The following is an 18,728-nucleotide window of genomic DNA, read 5'->3' on the forward strand; positions in this document are numbered from 1 at the left end:
CCGGAAGAACTCCAGGCCTACCTGACAAACGGGTGCCATTCCAACCTGAATACAGGGAAGGGGTGGATTACAGAGGAACATCAAATCGAGTTGTGAGGGAACTTAAGAAACAGACACAACCGTTGTGGGGTTACTTTCCGTGAGCACAGCAGGGAAGGACTACAACACATAGCGCTAGAAGGAAGGCACAGATTTCCACCTGAGAGGAGAACTCTGGAGGTGCCATTGGACCGGCCGGACTTGCGTAGCCTGGTGAACCGTGTTCCGGACTGAGGACTCAGAGATCTCCAGTAAAGAGGTAAAGAGACTGCAATCTGGTGTCCTCGTTATTTACCGCGACTTACACCCCACAACCGCACTGCTTCATCGCTACCATTACTACCACCTATTACAACGGACGTCCCCCACTGACGGACAGGGCCACGGACCGGGTCTAGCCACCGTGACAACCCCGAGACTGAGAACTAGAGGCCCGGCTCCGGGTACCCCTCGGCCCTGCGGCGGTGTGGGGGCGCTCCACTTATGTCAGGAGAGGTGTCAAGGCCAGTCCAAGGATTGCAATGCGATCGTCACATGAGTTATACAGTGTCTGTCTGCGCTCTTATGTTAATACTTATCCATGTTATAGTAATATTAACCTTCTTTGCTATGCTTGTTTTACTAATACTTATAAAAGACCGAGCTCGCAATAATAAAAAGCCCCCGACCTCCCCATCTCCAGCCCCCAAGACAGCAACTATAAGGGTATGTTTCCACGGTAAGTAAACGCTGCTTGTTTGACGCTGCAGCGTCAAACAAGCAGCGTCCAGATGTTCCAGCATAGTGGAGGGGATTTTATGAAATCCCGTCTCCACTATGCGTGGAAACCCGCACGTGGCGGCCCTGCGACTCCGGACATGCTGCGCGTCTTTTCAGATCGCAGCATGTCCGTACACCTTGCGGGGACGCAGCGTCCCCGCAAGGCATATCACAGGGCCCTATGGGAGCGAGCGATCATCCCGGATGTGAAGAGTTAACATATCCGGCATGATCGCGTCCCAGAAAGGGGGCGGGGCTTAGCGCCGAGCGGCTTCGCCGCTGCGGCGATACCGCCGGCCATCCTGAACGTGGAGACATAGCCTGAGGCTACTTTCACACTGGCGTTAACTGCAATACGTCGCAATGCGTCGTTTTGCCGAAAAAACGCATCCTGCAAAAGTGCTTGCAGGATGCGTTTTTTCTGCATTGACTAACATTAGCGACTCCTTTGCGACGCATTGACACACGTCGCAACCGTCATGCGACGGTTGTGCCGTGTTGTGGCGGACCGTCGGGAGCAAAGAACGTTACATGCGCGTCCGGAACTCCGCCCCCACCTCCCCGCACTTCCCCGCACTTCCCCGCACCTCACAATGGGGCAGCGGATGCGCTGGAAAAATGCATCCGCTGCCCCCGTTGTGCGGCGGAGACAACGCTAGCGTCGGTGACCTCGGCCCGACGCACTGCGATGGGCCGGGCCCGACGCTAGTGTGAAAGTAGCCTAACTGCAGCTGCTGGTGCCAGCCAGGAAAAGATTCCTTGGGTGAGACCACATTGCACTCTGCACGGAGGGAGGCTCTGCAGCCGGCATTGTGCTGCTCTCTCCCTGACACCTCAGACTCGGCAGTGGATCTCCCGGTGGGCCCCTTCAGGTGACTGGGCCCAGGGCAATGGCCCCCTCTGCCCCCCCCCCCCCCAGTAGCTATGCTACTGGTTTCCTGTGATGTATATGCTCCAGCCCAAATGTCTTCTATTGTATATACTCCAGCCCCGGTGTCTTCTAGTGTCTCCTATGTGATGTATATGCTGCAGCCCTAGCATCTTCTATGTGATGTATATGTTCCAACCCCAATGTCTCCTATGTGATATATATGCTCCAGCTCCAATCTCCCCTATTGTATATACTTCAGCTCCAGTGTGTCCAACAGTTATATGAAAAAGTTTGGGCACCCCTATTAATCTTAAGCTTAACCCCTTCAAGTCACGGCCCTTTTTCGTTTTTGCGTTTTCGTTTTTCACTTCCCTCCTTCCCAGAGCCATAACTTTTTTATTTGTCCGTCAATATGGTCATGTGAGGACTTATTTTTTGCGGGACGAGTTGTACTTTTGAACGACACCATTGGTTTTACCATGTCTTTTACTAGAAAACTTGAAAAAAATTCCAAATGCGGTGAAATTGCAAAAAAAAGTGCAATCCCACACTTGTTTTTTGTTTGGCTTTTTTGCTAGGTTCACTAAATGCTAAAACTAACCTGCCACTGTGATTCTCTAGGTCATTACGAGTTCATAGACACCTAACATGTCTAGGTTATTTTTTATCCAAGTGGTGAAAAAAAAATCAAAATCTTTGCTTTAAAAAAAAAAAAAAAAAAAAGTTACCCGAAGCGTCTCCATTTTTCGTGATCTGGGGCTGGGTGAGGGCTTATTTTTTGCGTGCCGAGCTGACGTTTTTAATAATATCACTTTTGTGCAGATACGTTCTTTTGATCGCCCGTTATTGCATTTTAATGCAATGTCGCGGCGACAAAAAAAACGTAATTCTGGCGTTTCGAATGTTTTTTTCGCTACGCTGTTTAGCGATCAGGTTAATGCTTTTTTTATTGATAGATCGGGCAATTCTGAACGCGGCGATACCAAATACGTGTAGGTTTGATTTTTTTTTTATTGTTTTATTTAGGATGGGGTGAAAGGGGGGTGATTTAAACTTTTATATTTTTTATATTTTTTTCATATTTTTAAAAACATTTTTTTTTTACTTGTGCCATGCTTCAATAGCCTCCATGGGAGGCTAGAAGCTGGCACCACTCGATTGGCTCAGCTACATAGCAGCGATCATGAGATCGCTGCTATGTAGCTGAATTGCAGGTGTGCTGTGAGCGCCGACCACAGGGGGGCGCTCACAGCAGGCCAGCATTAGTAGCCATAGAGGTCTCAAGGACCTCTATGGTTACCATCCTGATGCATCGCCGACCCCCGATCATGTGACGGGGGTCGGCAATGACGTTAATTCCGTCCGCCTGGCCGGAAGCGCCGGTTAAATGCCGCTGTCTGCGTTTGACAGCGGCATTTAACAGGTTAATAGCGGCGGGTGAATCGCGATTTCACCCGCCGCTATTGCGCGCACATGTCAGCTGTACAAAACAGCTGCCATGTCGCGACTTTGATGTGGGCTCAGCGCCGGAGCCCACATCAAAGGGGGAGACACGACATGCGCAGTACATGTACGGCGCATGTCGTGAAAGGGTTAATGTTTTATAAATATTGGTTTTTTTTGCAACAGCTATTTCAGTTTCATATATCTAATAACTGTTGGACACAGTAATGTTTATGCCTTGAAATGAGGTTTATTGTACTAACAGAAAATATGCAATCTGCATTCAAACAAAATTTGACAGGTGCATAAGTATGGGCACCTCACCAGAAAAGTGACATTAATATTTAGTAGATCCTCCTTTTGCAAAAATAACAGCCTCTAGTCGTTTCCTGTAGCTTTTAATGAGTTCCTGGATGCTGGATGAAGGTATTTTTGACCATTCCTCTTTACAAAACAATTCCAGTTCAGTTAAGTTTGATGGTCGCTGAGCATGGACCGCCCTCTTCAAATGATCCCACAGATGTTCAATGATATTCAGGTATGGGGACTGGGATGGCCATTCCAGAACAGTGTAATTGTTCCTCTGCATGAATGCCTGAGTAGATTTGGAGCGGTGTTTTGGATCATTGTCTTGCTGAAAGATCCATCCCCTGCGTAGCTTCAACTTTGGACCTGATTCATTAACATTATTGTCAAGAATCTGCTGATACTGAGAGGAATCCATGCGTCCCTTAACTTTAAAGGTACCGTCACATTAAGCGACGCTGCAGCGATAGCGACAGCGATGCCGATCGCTGCAGCGTCTGTCATGATCTCAATGGCAAGAGAACATAGCATCAGCATATATAGGAACTAGATCTTGGAAGATGGAAACTGAGCTGACCATGAACTAAACCTAACGCACAACTAGCAGTGGCCGGGTAGCATGCCTACGTTGATTCTAGATGCCCAGCCCAGCCGGAGGACTAAATAAAGCTAGCAGAAGAAAATATTAGTCCTAGCTCACCTCTAGAGAAATACCCCGAAAGGAGACAGAGGCCCCCCACATGTATTGGCGGTGAGTTGAGATGAAATAACAAACGTAGTATGAAAATAGGTTTAGCAAATTTGAGGTCCACTTACTACATAGCAGAAGACAGAAAGGACACTTTCATGGTCAGCTGAAAACCCTATCAAAAATACCATCCAGAAATTACTTTAAAACTCTGGCATTAACTCATAACACCAGAGTGGCAATTCCCGTTCACAAGAGCTTTCCAGACACAGTAACGAAACTACAGCTGTGAACTGGAACAAAATGCAAAAACAAACATGGACAAGAGTCCAACTTATCTAGTAGTTGTCTAGGAGCAGGAACAAGCACAGAGAGGCTTCTGATAACATTGTTGACCGGCAAGCAACTAACAGAGCAGCAAGGTTATATAGCGACTCCCACATCTTGATGGGAACAGGTGAACAGAGAAGATGAAGACACCAGTTCAATTCCACCAGTAGCCACCGGGGGAGCCCAGAATCCAAATTCACAACAGTACCCCCCCCTCAAGGAGGGGGCACCGAACCCTCACCAGAACCACCAGGGCGATCAGGATGGGCCCTATGAAAGGCACGAACCAGATCGGAGGCATGAACATCAGATGCATTCACCCAAGAATTATCCTCCTGGCCGTATCCCTTCCACTTGACCAGATACTGGAGTCTCCGTCTGGAAACACGAGAGTCCAAGATTTTCTCCACAACGTACTCCAACTCACCCTCAACCAACACCGGAGCAGGAGGCTCAACGGAAGGCACAACCGGTACCTCATACCTGCGCAATAATGACCGATGAAAAACGTTATGAATAGAAAAGGATGCAGGGAGGTCCAAACGGAAGGAAACAGGGTTAAGAATCTCCAATATCTTATACGGGCCGATAAACCGAGGCTTAAACTTAGGAGAAGAGACCCTCATAGGGACAAAACGAGAAGACAACCACACCAAATCCCCAACAGAAAGCCGAGGACCAACACGACGGTGGCGGTTGGCAAAAAGCTGAGTCTTCTCCTGGGACAACCTCAAATTGTCCACCACCTGCCCCCAGATCTGATGCAATCTCTCCACCACAGCATCCACTCCAGGACAATCCGAAGATTCCACCTGACCAGAGGAAAATCGAGGATGAAACCCCGAATTACAGAAAAACGGGGACACCAAAGTGGCAGAGCTGGCCCGATTATTGAGAGCGAACTCCGCCAATGGCAAAAAAGCAACCCAATCATCCTGTTCAGCAGACACAAAACACCTCAGATATGTCTCCAGGGTCTGATTAATCCGCTCGGTCTGGCCATTCGTCTGAGGATGGAAAGCGGACGAAAAAGATAACTCTATGCCCATCCTAGCACAGAATGCCCGCCAAAATCTAGACACGAATTGGGTCCCTCTGTCAGAAACGATATTCTCAGGAATACCATGCAAACAAACAACATTTTGAAAAAACAGAGGAACCAACTCGGAAGAAGAAGGTAACTTGGGCAGAGGAACCAAATGGACCATCTTAGAAAAACGGTCACACACCACCCAGATGACAGACATCTTCTGAGAAACAGGCAGATCTGAAATAAAATCCATCGAGATGTGCGTCCAAGGCCTCTTAGGAATAGGCAAGGGCAACAATAATCCACTAGCCCGAGAACAACAAGGCTTGGCCCGAGCACAAACGTCACAAGACTGCACAAAGCCTCGCACATCTCGTGACAGGGAAGGCCACCAGAAGGACCTTGCCACCAAATCCCTGGTACCAAAAATGCCAGGATGACCTGCCAACGCAGAAGAATGAACCTCAGAGATGACTCTACTGGTCCAATCATCAGGAACAAACAGTTTATCAGGTGGGCAACGATCAGGTCTCTCCGCCTGAAACTCCTGCAAGGCCCGCCGCAGGTCTGGAGAAACGGCTGACAATACCACTCCATCCTTAAGGATACCTGTGGGCTCAGAGTTACCAGGCGAGTCAGGCTCAAAACTCCTAGAAAGGGCATCCGCCTTAACATTCTTAGAACCCGGTAGGTATGACACCACAAAATTAAACCGAGAGAAAAATAATGACCAGCGCGCCTGTCTAGGATTCAGGCGCCTGGCGGTCTCAAGATAAATCAAATTTTTGTGGTCAGTCAATACCACCACCTGATGTCTGGCCCCCTCAAGCCAATGGCGCCACTCCTCAAAAGCCCACTTCATGGCCAAAAGCTCCCGATTCCCAACATCATAATTCCGCTCAGCGGGCGAAAATTTACGGGAAAAGAAGGCACAAGGCCTCATCACGGAGCAGTCAGAACTTTTCTGCGACAACACTGCCCCAGCTCCGATCTCAGAAGCGTCGACCTCAACCTGAAAAGGTAGAGCAACATCAGGCTGACGCAACACAGGGGCAGAGGAAAAACGGCGCTTAAGCTCCCGAAAGGCCTCCACAGCATCAGGGGACCAATCAGCAACATCAGCACCCTTCTTAGTCAAATCGGTCAATGGCTTAGCAATATCCGAAAAACCAGCAATAAATCGACGATAAAAGTTAGCAAAGCCCAAAAATTTCTGAAGACTCTTAAGAGAAGAGGGCTGCGTCCAATCACAAATAGCTTGAACCTTGACAGGATCCATTTCAATGGAAGAGGGGGAAAAAATATATCCCAAAAAGGAAATCCTCTGTACCCCAAAAACACACTTAGAACCCTTCACACACAAAGAATTAGACCGCAAAACCTGAAAAACCCTCCTGACTTGCTGGACATGAGAGTCCCAGTCATCCGAAAAAATCAGAATATCATCCAGATACACAATCATAAATTTATCCAAATAATCGCGAAAAATATCATGCATAAAGGACTGGAAAACTGACGGAGCATTAGAAAGACCAAAAGGCATCACTAAATACTCAAAGTGGCCCTCGGGCGTATTAAATGCGGTTTTCCACTCATCCCCCTGCCTGATTCGCACCAAATTATACGCCCCACGAAGGTCAATCTTAGAGAACCACTTGGCCCCCTTTATGCGAGCAAACAAATCAGTCAGCAACGGCAATGGGTATTGATATTTAACAGTGATTTTATTCAAAAGCCGATAATCAATACATGGTCTCAAAGAGCCGTCTTTTTTTGACACAAAGAAAAAACCGGCTCCTAAGGGAGATGACGATGGACGAATATGTCCCTTTTCCAAGGACTCCTTTATATATTCTCGCATAGCAGCATGTTCAGGCACAGACAGATTAAATAAACGACCCTTTGGGTATTTACTACCCGGGATTAAATCTATGGCACAATCGCACTCTCGGTGCGGAGGTAACGAACCAAGCTTGGATTCTTCAAAGACGTCACGATAGTCAGACAGGAACTCAGGAATTTCAGAGGGAATGGATGATGAAATGGAAACCACAGGTACATCCCCATGAGCCCCCTTACATCCCCAGCTCAACACAGACATAGCTCTCCAGTCGAGGACTGGGTTGTGAGATTGCAGCCAAGGCAATCCTAGCACCAAATCATCATGTAGATTATACAGCACCAGAAAGCGAATAATCTCCTGGTGATCCGGATTAATACGCATAGTTACTTGTGTCCAGTATTGTGGTTTATTATTAGCCAATGGGGTGGAGTCAATCCCCTTCAGAGGAATAGGAGTCTCCAAAGGCTCTAAATCATACCCACAGCGTTTGGCAAAGGACCAATCCATAAGACTCAAAGCGGCGCCAGAGTCGACATAGGCGTCCGTGGTAATAGATGACAAAGAGCAAATCAGGGTCACAGATAGAATAAATTTAGACGGTAAGGTGCAAATGGAAACAGATTTACCAAGCTTTTTAGTGCGCTTAGAGCATGCTGATATAACATGAGTAGAATCACCACAATAGAAACACAACCCATTTTTCCGTCTAAAATTCTGCCGCTCGCTTCGGGACAGAATTCTATCACACTGCATACTCTCTGGCGACTTCTCAGTGGACACCGCCAGATGGTGCACTGGTTTGCGCTCCCGCAAACGCCTATCGATCTGAATAGCCATTGTCATGGACTCATTCAGACCCGCAGGCACAGGGAACCCCACCATAACATCCTTAATGGCATCAGAGAGACCCTCTCTGAAAGTCGCCGCCAGGGCGCACTCATTCCACTGAGTAAGCACAGACCATTTACGGAATCTTTGGCAGTAAATTTCCGCTTCATCTTGCCCCTGAGATAGGGACATCAAAGTTTTTTCTGCCTGAAGCTCCAAATGAGGTTCGTCATAAAGCAACCCCAAGGCCAGAAAAAACGCATCCACATTGAGCAACGCAGGATCCCCTGGTGTCAATGAAAAAGCCCAGTCTTGAGGGTCGCCCCGGAGCAAGGAAATCACAATCCTGACCTGCTGTGCAGGGTCTCCGGCAGAGCGAGATTTCAAAGACAAAAATAATTTGCAATTATTTCGAAAATTCTGAAACCCGGATCTATTCCCCGAGAAAAATTCCGGCAAAGGAATTCTCGGCTCAGATACAGGTGCATGACAAACAAAATCTTGCAAATTTTGTACCTTCGTGGCGAGATTATTCAAACCTGCAATTACACTCTGAAGATCCATTACAAACAGATGGACACAGAGCCATTTAAGGGTTAAGAGGAGGTAAGAAGCAGCTAGACAGCAATTAAGGGCTAGGCAGCAAAACTCTGAGGGGAAAAAAAAAAAAAAAAAAAAAATTTCCCTTCAACACTTCTTTTTCTCCTGCTTCAGCCCAAACAATTAACACTTTGTTGGCCGGTCAAACTGTCATGATCTCAATGGCAAGAGAACATAGCATCAGCATATATAGGAACTAGCTCTTGGAAGATGGAAACTGAGCTGACCATGAACTAAACCTAACGCACAACTAGCAGTGGCCGGGTAGCATGCCTACGTTGATTCTAGATGCCCAGCCCAGCCGGAGGACTAAATAAAGCTAGCAGAAGAAAATATTAGTCCTAGCTCACCTCTAGAGAAATACCCCGAAAGGAGACAGAGGCCCCCCACATGTATTGGCGGTGAGTTGAGATGAAATAACAAACGTAGTATGAAAATAGGTTTAGCAAATTTGAGGTCCACTTACTACATAGCAGAAGACAGAAAGGACACTTTCATGGTCAGCTGAAAACCCTATCAAAAATACCATCCAGAAATTACTTTAAAACTCTGGCATTAACTCATAACACCAGAGTGGCAATTCCCGTTCACAAGAGCTTTCCAGACACAGTAACGAAACTACAGCTGTGAACTGGAACAAAATGCAAAAACAAACATGGACAAGAGTCCAACTTATCTAGTAGTTGTCTAGGAGCAGGAACAAGCACAGAGAGGCTTCTGATAACATTGTTGACCGGCAAGCAACTAACAGAGCAGCAAGGTTATATAGCGACTCCCACATCTTGATGGGAACAGGTGAACAGAGAAGATGAAGACACCAGTTCAATTCCACCAGTAGCCACCGGGGGAGCCCAGAATCCAAATTCACAACAAGCGTCGCTGTTTGGTCGCTGGAGAGCTGTCACACAGACCGCTCTCCAGCGACCAACGATGCCGAGGTCCCCGGGTAACCAGGGTAAGCATCGGGTTGCTAAGCGCAGGGCCGCGCTTAGTAACCCGATGTTTACCCTGGTTACCAGCGTAAAAGTTAAAAAAACAAACAGCACATACTCACCAGCGCGTCCCCCAGCCTCTGCTTCCTGACACTGACTGAGCTCCGGCCCTAACAGCACAGCGGTGACGTCACCGCTGTGCTTTCACTTTCAGTTTAGGGCCGGCGCTCAGTCAGTGTCAGGAAGCAGAGGCTGGGGGACGCGCTGGTGAGTATGTGCTGTTTGTTTTTTTAACTTTTACGCTGGTAACCAGGGTAAACATCGGGTTACTAAGCGCGGCCCTGCGCTTAGTAACCCGATGTTTACCCTGGTTACCAGTGTAAAATATCGCTGGTATCCTTGCTTTTGCTGTCAAACACGGCGATACACGGCGACCTAGCGACCAAATAAAGTGCAGACCTTCTAGCAGCGACCAGCAATTTCACAGCGGGATCCAGATCGCTGCTGCGTGTCAAATACAGCGATATCGCTATCCAGGTCGCTGCAACGTTACGGATCGCTGGCGATATCGCCTAGTGTGACGGTACCTTAACAAGATTCCCGATGCCGGCATTGGCCACACAGCCCCAAAGCATGATGGAACCTCCACCAAATTTTACTGTGGGTAGCAAGTGTTTTTCTTGGAATGCTGTGTTTTTTTGCCACCATGCCATAACGCCTTTTTGTATGACCAAACAACTCAATCTTGGTTTCATCAGTCCACAGGACCTTCTTCCAAAAAGCAATTGGCTTCTCCAAATGTGCTTTTGCATACCTCAGCCGACTCTGTTTGTGGCGTGCTTGCAGAAGCGGCTTATTTCGCATCACTCTCCCATACAGCTTCTCCTTGTGCAAAGTGGGTTGTATAGTTGACCGATGCAGTGACACCATCTGCAGCAAATTGATGCTGCAGCTCTCTGGAGGTGGTCTGAGGATTGTCCTTGACTGATCTCACCATTCTTCTCTGCCTTTCTGATGTTTTTCTTGGCCTGCCACTTCTGGCCTTAACAAGAACTGTACCTGTGTTCTTCCATTTCCTTACTATGTTCCTCACAGTGGAAATTGACAGGTTAAATCTCTGAGACAGCTTTTTGTATACTTCCCCTGAACAACTGTGTTGAATAATCTTTGTTTTCAGATCATTTGACAGTTGTTTTGAGGAGCCCATGATGCCACTCTTCAGAGGAGATTCAAACAGGAGAACAACTTGCAAGTGGCCACTTTAAAACCTTCCTCTAGTGTTAGGGTCGTGACCGACCCGTTTTAGGTTTTAAATGCATACAAATTCAACATACATTTGTTTATTGCATCAAGACTTTTTGACTTTTTCAGGAACTTATTTTTAAACAAAATACAATAAAATAAAACTATTTTACTAAATTGTAAAATGCTCTTATTAAAATTATAACATTTGTGTTGTTGGGGTCAATTTCGACCCAGGTCTAATATAAGAGTAAAAAAACAATAAGTCCCAAAACTGAACTCATAAACACAATATAAACCAACAGCCCACAGCCAGCTCTACCTCCAACAACTTGAGTTAGAGACATGTCCAGGCATGTATGGCCAAATCAGCTTAGAGTTGGTACTTTGCAGAGTATACATCTCCAGTTTACACATGCAACAATGAGAAGATTTGATGTAAGCCAAATTCTGGATTATATCTTAGATGATAATGAATCAGAAGACACACAGCAGCAAACTGATACAGATGAACAGGTTTCTGAGGAGGAAGATGATGTGGAGTATCAACCGGAAGACACAGACAGTTCTGATCAGTCTTATGAGGAGGTCACTGGTGCTGAAGCTGCTCCCGCTGAAAGATTCAAATCCAAAAGTGGCAAGATCAGTTGGAGCTCAGTACCTCCAGAAGTACATGGCAGGGCAGATTCTGCAAATGTCATAAAAATGATCCCTGGGATCACAAGGTTTGCTGTGACAAGAGTAAGTGACATCAAGACATGTTTTGATCTGTTTATGCCATTGTCAATAAAAAAAAAGTCGTTATTGCTATGACAAACCTTGAAGGAAAAAAAGTCCACGGCGACATGTGGAATGACCTTCATGATGATGTCCTGGATGCCTACATTGGTGTTCTTCTCCTTGCTGGAGTGTACAAATCCTGCAATGAGGCCACTGATAGTCTCTGGGACGCATCGACAGGCAGGAATATTTTCCGGGCAACAATGTCACTTCAAAAGTTTCAAATGATATCAAGAGTCCTCAGATTTGACAACAGAGACACCAGAACAAAAACTGACAAACTTGCTCCCATCAGGGATGTTTGGGAGAAATGGGTGCAGCTCCTTCCACTGATGTTCAACCCAGGGCCAGAGGTGACAGTAACCAAATCTTTTCTCCCCCCTTTCCGCGGAAAATGCCCCTTCCGGCAATACATGCCAAGTAAGCCAGGCAAATACGCCATAAAAATCTGGGCAGCCTGTGATGCAAAAACTAGCTATGCATGGAATCTACAGATTTACACAGGCAAGTCTGCAAGCGGCATCCCTGAAAAAACCCCAAGAAAAACGTGTAGTCCTCGATATGACTACTGGACTGCAGGGTCACAACATTACTTGTGACAATTTTTTTACCAGCTATGACCTTGGACAAGAACTTCTCAGGAGGAAAATCACCATGGTGGGCACAGTGAAAAAAAACAAACCACCTGAGCTGCCCGCTGAATTGTTGCAGATGAAGGACAGGGCTCCACTTTCCTCAAAGTTTGTTTTTACAGACACCACCACTGCTGTTTCATACTGCCCCAAAAAACGACGGAATGTGGTACTGATGTCCACACTTCACAAAGATGCAGCTGTGTCATCAGGAAGTGACAAAAAGCCCAGAATCATCCTGGACTATAACAAAAACAAAGGAGGAGTGGACAACCTGGACAAGCTGACTGCCACCTACACTTGCCAGCGAATGACTAGGAGATGGCCAATGGTTGTATTTTACAACATCCTTGATGTGTCAGCATGCAATTCATTTGTGTTGTGGACCCACATTCACCAAGGATGGAATTCAAAGAAAAAAAACAAGCGGAGGATGTTTCTTGAGGAACTAGGAAGATCCCTTGTCAAGGCGCACATTGACCAAAGGGAACGAGTGCCCTGAGACCCAGCCGCTGCAGCCTTGGTCCGACAACTCTAGAGCTCAACAAGTGCTTCGTCCACACCCACAGCAACTGTCACGATATGGTATGAAATATCATATAAGTTTAGTTTCTCCTGTTAGCCCAGGCTGTGGGCTAAAACCCCCCTTCCCTTTCACTCAGGCAAGAGCTTGCCTTGTCAATGTATGTGGGGGAGTTTTATTGAAGAAAGGTATTTACGACTGGCATAGCTGCAGTGGAAAGATGTGCTAGCCAAAACCGGTCTGATTCCCTTCTGGAAATGCAAGAAGTCCTTTGTTCCATTATTGTAAGATATTGGGCCAACGATGTAGGCTAGAAAAAGGAAAAGTACCCATTGTTAACGTTCATCGGCGGTTCTGTCAGCTACTCTAAACATGAGCTTCTAACTCCATCAGGTAAAAAGTAGGGATTTCTCTGTAATTGTGACGCCCGAGGAGACGGACAGAGAGTGGACCCTCTGGGTCACGGTACTGACGCACCCTAGGGCGAGCGATCCCGAGGGCTACCCCTATACAGGGACAGTTGGGAGCAGGCCGGAGGAGGTCGAATACCGCAACAGCTGGTGCCAAGAGGGACGGCTCAAGGAGAGGCGGGTAGGAATGCCAACAGAAACAGAAGGAAGGAAGTAGGAGAGAACCGGAGGCAGGCAAGGGGAATGGAGGAAGGGAAAAGGGAAAAACAAGGGAATAAGTCTGCGAGGGCAGACCAGGCAGGAACGGTAGGAGACCGAACCACAAGGACCTGAGTTAAGCACACAAAGCACAATAATAATCAGGCGCCTCCAATATGGAGGAGCCGCCTGATATAGCCGGAGGAGGTACCTGATTGAAGGAAGGGGAGGCGTGGAACAGGTTAAGAGGAGTGAGGGGCGCGCGCCCGCGTCCTAAGGCGCATGTGCGGGGCAGACACAGGACGGGGAAGAGAGGAAGCGCGGACACCACGCCGGAATCCCCGGACAGCAGGAGGAGGAACCAGGGAACCGGCGCGGCGCAGAGAGCGGCGACTGCAGCGAGAAGAGCCGGCAGGAGCAGGGACTGCAGCAGCGGGTATGACAGTACCCCCCCTCTTAAGACTCCCCCCTCTGAGGCTGGCCCAGAATCTATTCAGGATCCGTGGGGCGTTAACGTTCTCCCTAGGTTCCCAAGACCTCTCTTCAGGACCAAACCCCTTCCAATCAATAAGATAGAAGATTCTCCCTCTAACCCTCTTCATGGCCAGAATATCCTTTACTTCGAAATCCTTGTCACTGCTTAGAGGCAGAGGAGAGTCAGGTGGTGCAGGACAGAACTGATTAAGGACGAGAGGCTTCAGGAGCGAGACATGGAAGGCATTAGGGACTCGGAGCGAAGCCGGCAATCTCAACTTGTAAGCGACGTCGTTGATACGTCCCAGAATCTCGAAGGGGCCGATGTATCGAGGACCCAACTTGTAAGAAGGGATCTTCAAACGGATATGTTTAGTTGAAAGCCAGACTTTGTCACCAGGACGGTATGGTGGAAGATCTCTTCTCCTCTTATCAGCGTGTCTCTTCATTTGGGCAGAGGCCCGTACGAGTGCCTCCTTCGTCTCCCGCCAGACTTGAGAAAATTCAGAAGAGAGAGCATCCGCAGCAGGTACACCCGAAGGAGAAGATATGGGGAGGGGTACTCCCGGGTTCAGACCGAAGACCACAAAAAATGGAGATTTAGAAGTAGCCTCACTAGAATGATTATTATGGGCAAACTCCGCCCAAGGGAGAAGAGTCACCCAATCATCGTGATGAGCGTTGGTAAAGTTGCGTAGATAGGAGGTCAAGATTTGATTTATCCTCTCCACTTGCCCGTTGGTCTGAGGATGGTAGGCGGAGGAGAAATCCAGGGATACGCCTAAGAGCTTACAGAGTGCTCTCCAGAACTTGGAGGTAAATTGAACCCCCCGATCGGATACAATTCGCAGAGGAAGTCCATGTAATCTGAAAATATGAAGGAAAAAAATTCTTGCTAATTCAGAAGCTGAAGGTAGTCCCGGTAGGGGAATAAAATGGGCCATTTTGGAGAAGCGATCCACAACTACAAGGATGGTTGTACACCCAGAGGAGCGAGGCAAATCTGTGACAAAATCCATGGCTATCTGTTGCCAAGGGGCTTCAGGAACGGGTAAAGGATGTAAGAGACCAGAAGGTAGTTCTCTGGGTACCTTGTTTCTAGCACAGGTTATGCAGGAGGCTACGAAATCTGAAACATCTTGTCGTAGAGATGGCCACCAATAATATCGGGAGAGAAGAAAAAATGTCTTCTTAGTACCGACATGTCCGGCAATCTTAGAGGAATGTCCCCAATGCAATACCTCTGTTCTCTTGTCACACGGGACAAAAGTTCTGCCAGGCGGAACAGAGAGGAGATTTGAAGGAGCAACCATGATGAATTTGGCAGGATCGATGATGTGAGAAGGGACCTCTTCCACCTCGGAAGATTGCAAGGACCGAGAAAGCGCATCTGCTTTAGCGTTCTTGTCTCCGGGTCGAAAATGAAGTTTGAAATCAAAACGAGAAAAGAACAAAGACCACCTAGCTTGCCTGGAATTGAGTCTCTGAGCGGATTGAATGTAGGCTAAGTTCTTGTGATCAGTGAAAATTACAAAGGGATGAATGGCCCCTTCCAAGAGATAACGCCATTCCTGTAGAGCCAATTTTATAGCCAGCAATTCTCGATCTCCAATAGAATAATTGTATTCCGCGGGAGAAAATGACTTTGAGAAGAATCCACAAGGAACCAGATGACCAGAGAGAGACCGTTGGGAGAGAACCGCCCCGGCACCAGTAGAGGAGGCATCCACCTCAAGGAAGAAGGGTCTGCTGGCTACAGGCCGATGAAGAACAGGAGCAGAAGCGAAGGCCCGTTTCAAGGAAAGAAAGGCATCTTCAGCCTCCTGAGGCCAAACGTTTGGTTTTGCTCCTCTCCGGGTAAGGCCGACGAGAGGTTTAGTTACTGAAGAGAAATGCGGGACTATAGTAGTAGTACTACTATCTGTAGTAGTTCGCGAAGCCTAAAAATCGTTGGATAGCCTTGACTCCAACGGGACGAGGCCACTTGAGAATGGCAGACAATTTCTCTGGGTCCATCTTCAGCCCCAAGTCAGAGATAATGTACCCCAGGAAGGGCAGGGAAGTTTGTTCGAACAAACATTTCTCGATCTTCGCGTAGAGACGATTCTCCCGAAGTCGTTGTAGAACAAGACGGACGCTTCTCCTATGGGAAGACAAGTCGGGAGAAAAAATAAGGATGTCGTCTAAGTACACTACTATGCAGGAATACAGTAAGTCACGGAAGATCTCATTCACGAATTCCTGGAAGACTGCTGGAGCATTACAGAGACCAAAGGGCATGACCAGGTATTCATAATGACCATCCCGAGTGTTAAAGGCGGTCTTCCACTCGTCTCCAGCGCGGATTCGGACCAAATTATAGGCCCCTCTTAGATCAAGTTTGGAAAAAATTCAGGCTCCCCTCAAACGGTCGAAAAGCTCAGGGATCAGTGGTAGAGGATATCTATTCTTGACCGTGATGGCATTCAGACCCCGGTAGTCTATACAAGGCCGAAGGGATCCATCCTTCTTCCGGACGAAGAAAAAACCGGCTCCAGCCGGGGAAGACGACTTTCGGATGAAACCCTTGGCTAGATTCTCTTGGATGTATTCAGACATGGCTATGGTTTCTGCAGGAGACAAAGGATAGGTTCTTCCCTTAGGAAGGGAAACTCCAGGGATTAGCTCGATAGGGCAGTCGAAGGTTCGATGTGGAGGAAGGGTCTCTGCATCCTTCTTATCAAAGACATCGGCAAACGAAAGATAAGCAGAAGGAAGATTTGGAAGGTTGACGGACGCTTGAGGGGGGACTGAACGGGAAACGGACTGCAGACAACGTTCATGACAACCATGCCCCCATCGAAGAATCTCCCCAGAGCGCCAATCCAGAACTGGCTCGTGCGACCTGAGCCAGGGTAAACCCAAAAGCAGGGCATGAGACAGGTAGGGCAAAATATAAAATGCAATCTTCTCCCGATGTAGAGCTCCAACCTGCATCTCCAACTCGAGAGTGACCATCTTAATGGGAACAGAAAGCAGTCTGCCGTCTACTGCAGAGATTTGACGCGGAGTCTCAAGGGCAACCACCGGTATCTGAAACTGGTTCACCACGTCCTCACGAATGAAATTACCAGCCGCACCCGAGTCCACATATGCCTCCACAGACCTGCGCTCCAGACCTAAAAAGATCAATGCTGAGATAGTTAAGGGTAGAGAGGGATTAGAGTCACCTAGGAAGGCCTCTCTTACCTGGCCTAGGTGGAGGTGTTTCCCGGCCTCTCTGGGCAGGCCCGTAGGAAATGATTGACCCCTCCGCAGTAGAGACACAAACCCTGTGCCAACCTCTCTTTACGTCGCTGCTCCGACAATTTAACACGATCTACCTGCATAGGCTCTGGAGGAGGAAAAGCGGGAGGTTTGAACGAAGGAGAACCGGATGCCAAATTGGTTTTAAAGGGTCTCCTCTCCCTGACTAACTCCCGAGAGCGTTCCTGAAAGCGTAAATCAATACGCGTGGCCAGAGATATAAGGTCCTCCAAGGTAGTGGGAGTATCCCGGCCAGCGAGCTCGTCCTTAATCTTGGACGAAAGTCCTCTCCAAAAAGCCCCTACTAAAGCCTCATTATTCCACCCAAGCTCAGAGGAAAGAGTTCGGAAGCAGATAGCATACTGCCCAACTGTGAGATTTCCTTGTTGCAGGCTAAAGAGGGATTCAGTAGTAGAAGCCACCCGACCTGGCTCATCAAAGACTCTACGAAAAGTATCTAAGAAAATCTGTATGCTGGCAACTACCGGATCATCCCGCTCCCATAAAGGGTTTACCCAGGACAGGGCCTCCCCCTCCAGATGAGACACAATGAAGGCCACTTTAGCACGATCAGACGGGTACTGCTGGGGTAGAAGTTCGAAGTGAAGGCGGCACTGGTTCAAAAAACCCCGACACAATTTGGGGTCACCGCTATACCTAGGGGGCTTTCCCAAACGAGGAGGAGGAGCAGGTACTGGATCACGGTGAGAGACAGAAGCAGCGGCCGTAGATTGTAGAGACAGTAAATGGTCGTCTACGGAGGCCATATAAGTGAGGATATGGGATTGGGTATCACGCTGCTGCGCAAGCTCCTGCTGGAGACCTGCCAGCAGTGGAGCGTTACCAGGGTCAGAAGTCTGCAGGGCTGTCAAACGGGAGTCCATAGACTTCATGACAGACATGATCCGGGTCTGATTCTCCCGTAAGAACAACAACTCTTTCTGAGTTGCTGCAGAAGCACCAGCGGGGTCCATGGCCTGATTATACTGTGACGCCCGAGGAGACGGACAGAGAGTGGACCCTCTGGGTCACGGTACTGACGCACCCTAGGGCGAGCGATCCCGAGGGCTACCTCTATACAGGGACAGTTGGGAGCAGGCCGGAGGAGGTCGAATACCGCAACAGCTGGTGCCAAGAGGGACGGCTCAAGGAGAGGCGGGTAGGAATGCCAACAGAAACAGAAGGAAGGAAGTAGGAGAGAACCGGAGGCAGGCAAGGGGAATGGAGGAAGGGAAAAGGGAAAAACAAGGGAATAAGTCTGCGAGGGCAGACCAGGCAGGAACGGTAGGAGACCGAACCACAAGGACCTGAGTTAAGCACACAAAGCACAATAATAATCAGGCGCCTCCAATATGGAGGAGCCGCCTGATATAGCCGGAGGAGGTACCTGATTGAAGGAAGGGGAGGCGTGGAACAGGTTAAGAGGAGTGAGGGGCGCGTGCCCGCGTCCTAAGGCGCATGTGCGGGGCAGACACAGGACGGGGAAGAGAGGAAGCGCGGACACCACGCCGGAAT

The sequence above is a fragment of the Ranitomeya variabilis genome, chromosome 5 (genome assembly GCF_051348905.1).
Source record: "Ranitomeya variabilis isolate aRanVar5 chromosome 5, aRanVar5.hap1, whole genome shotgun sequence".
Classification (NCBI taxonomy): Eukaryota; Metazoa; Chordata; class Amphibia; order Anura; family Dendrobatidae; genus Ranitomeya; species Ranitomeya variabilis.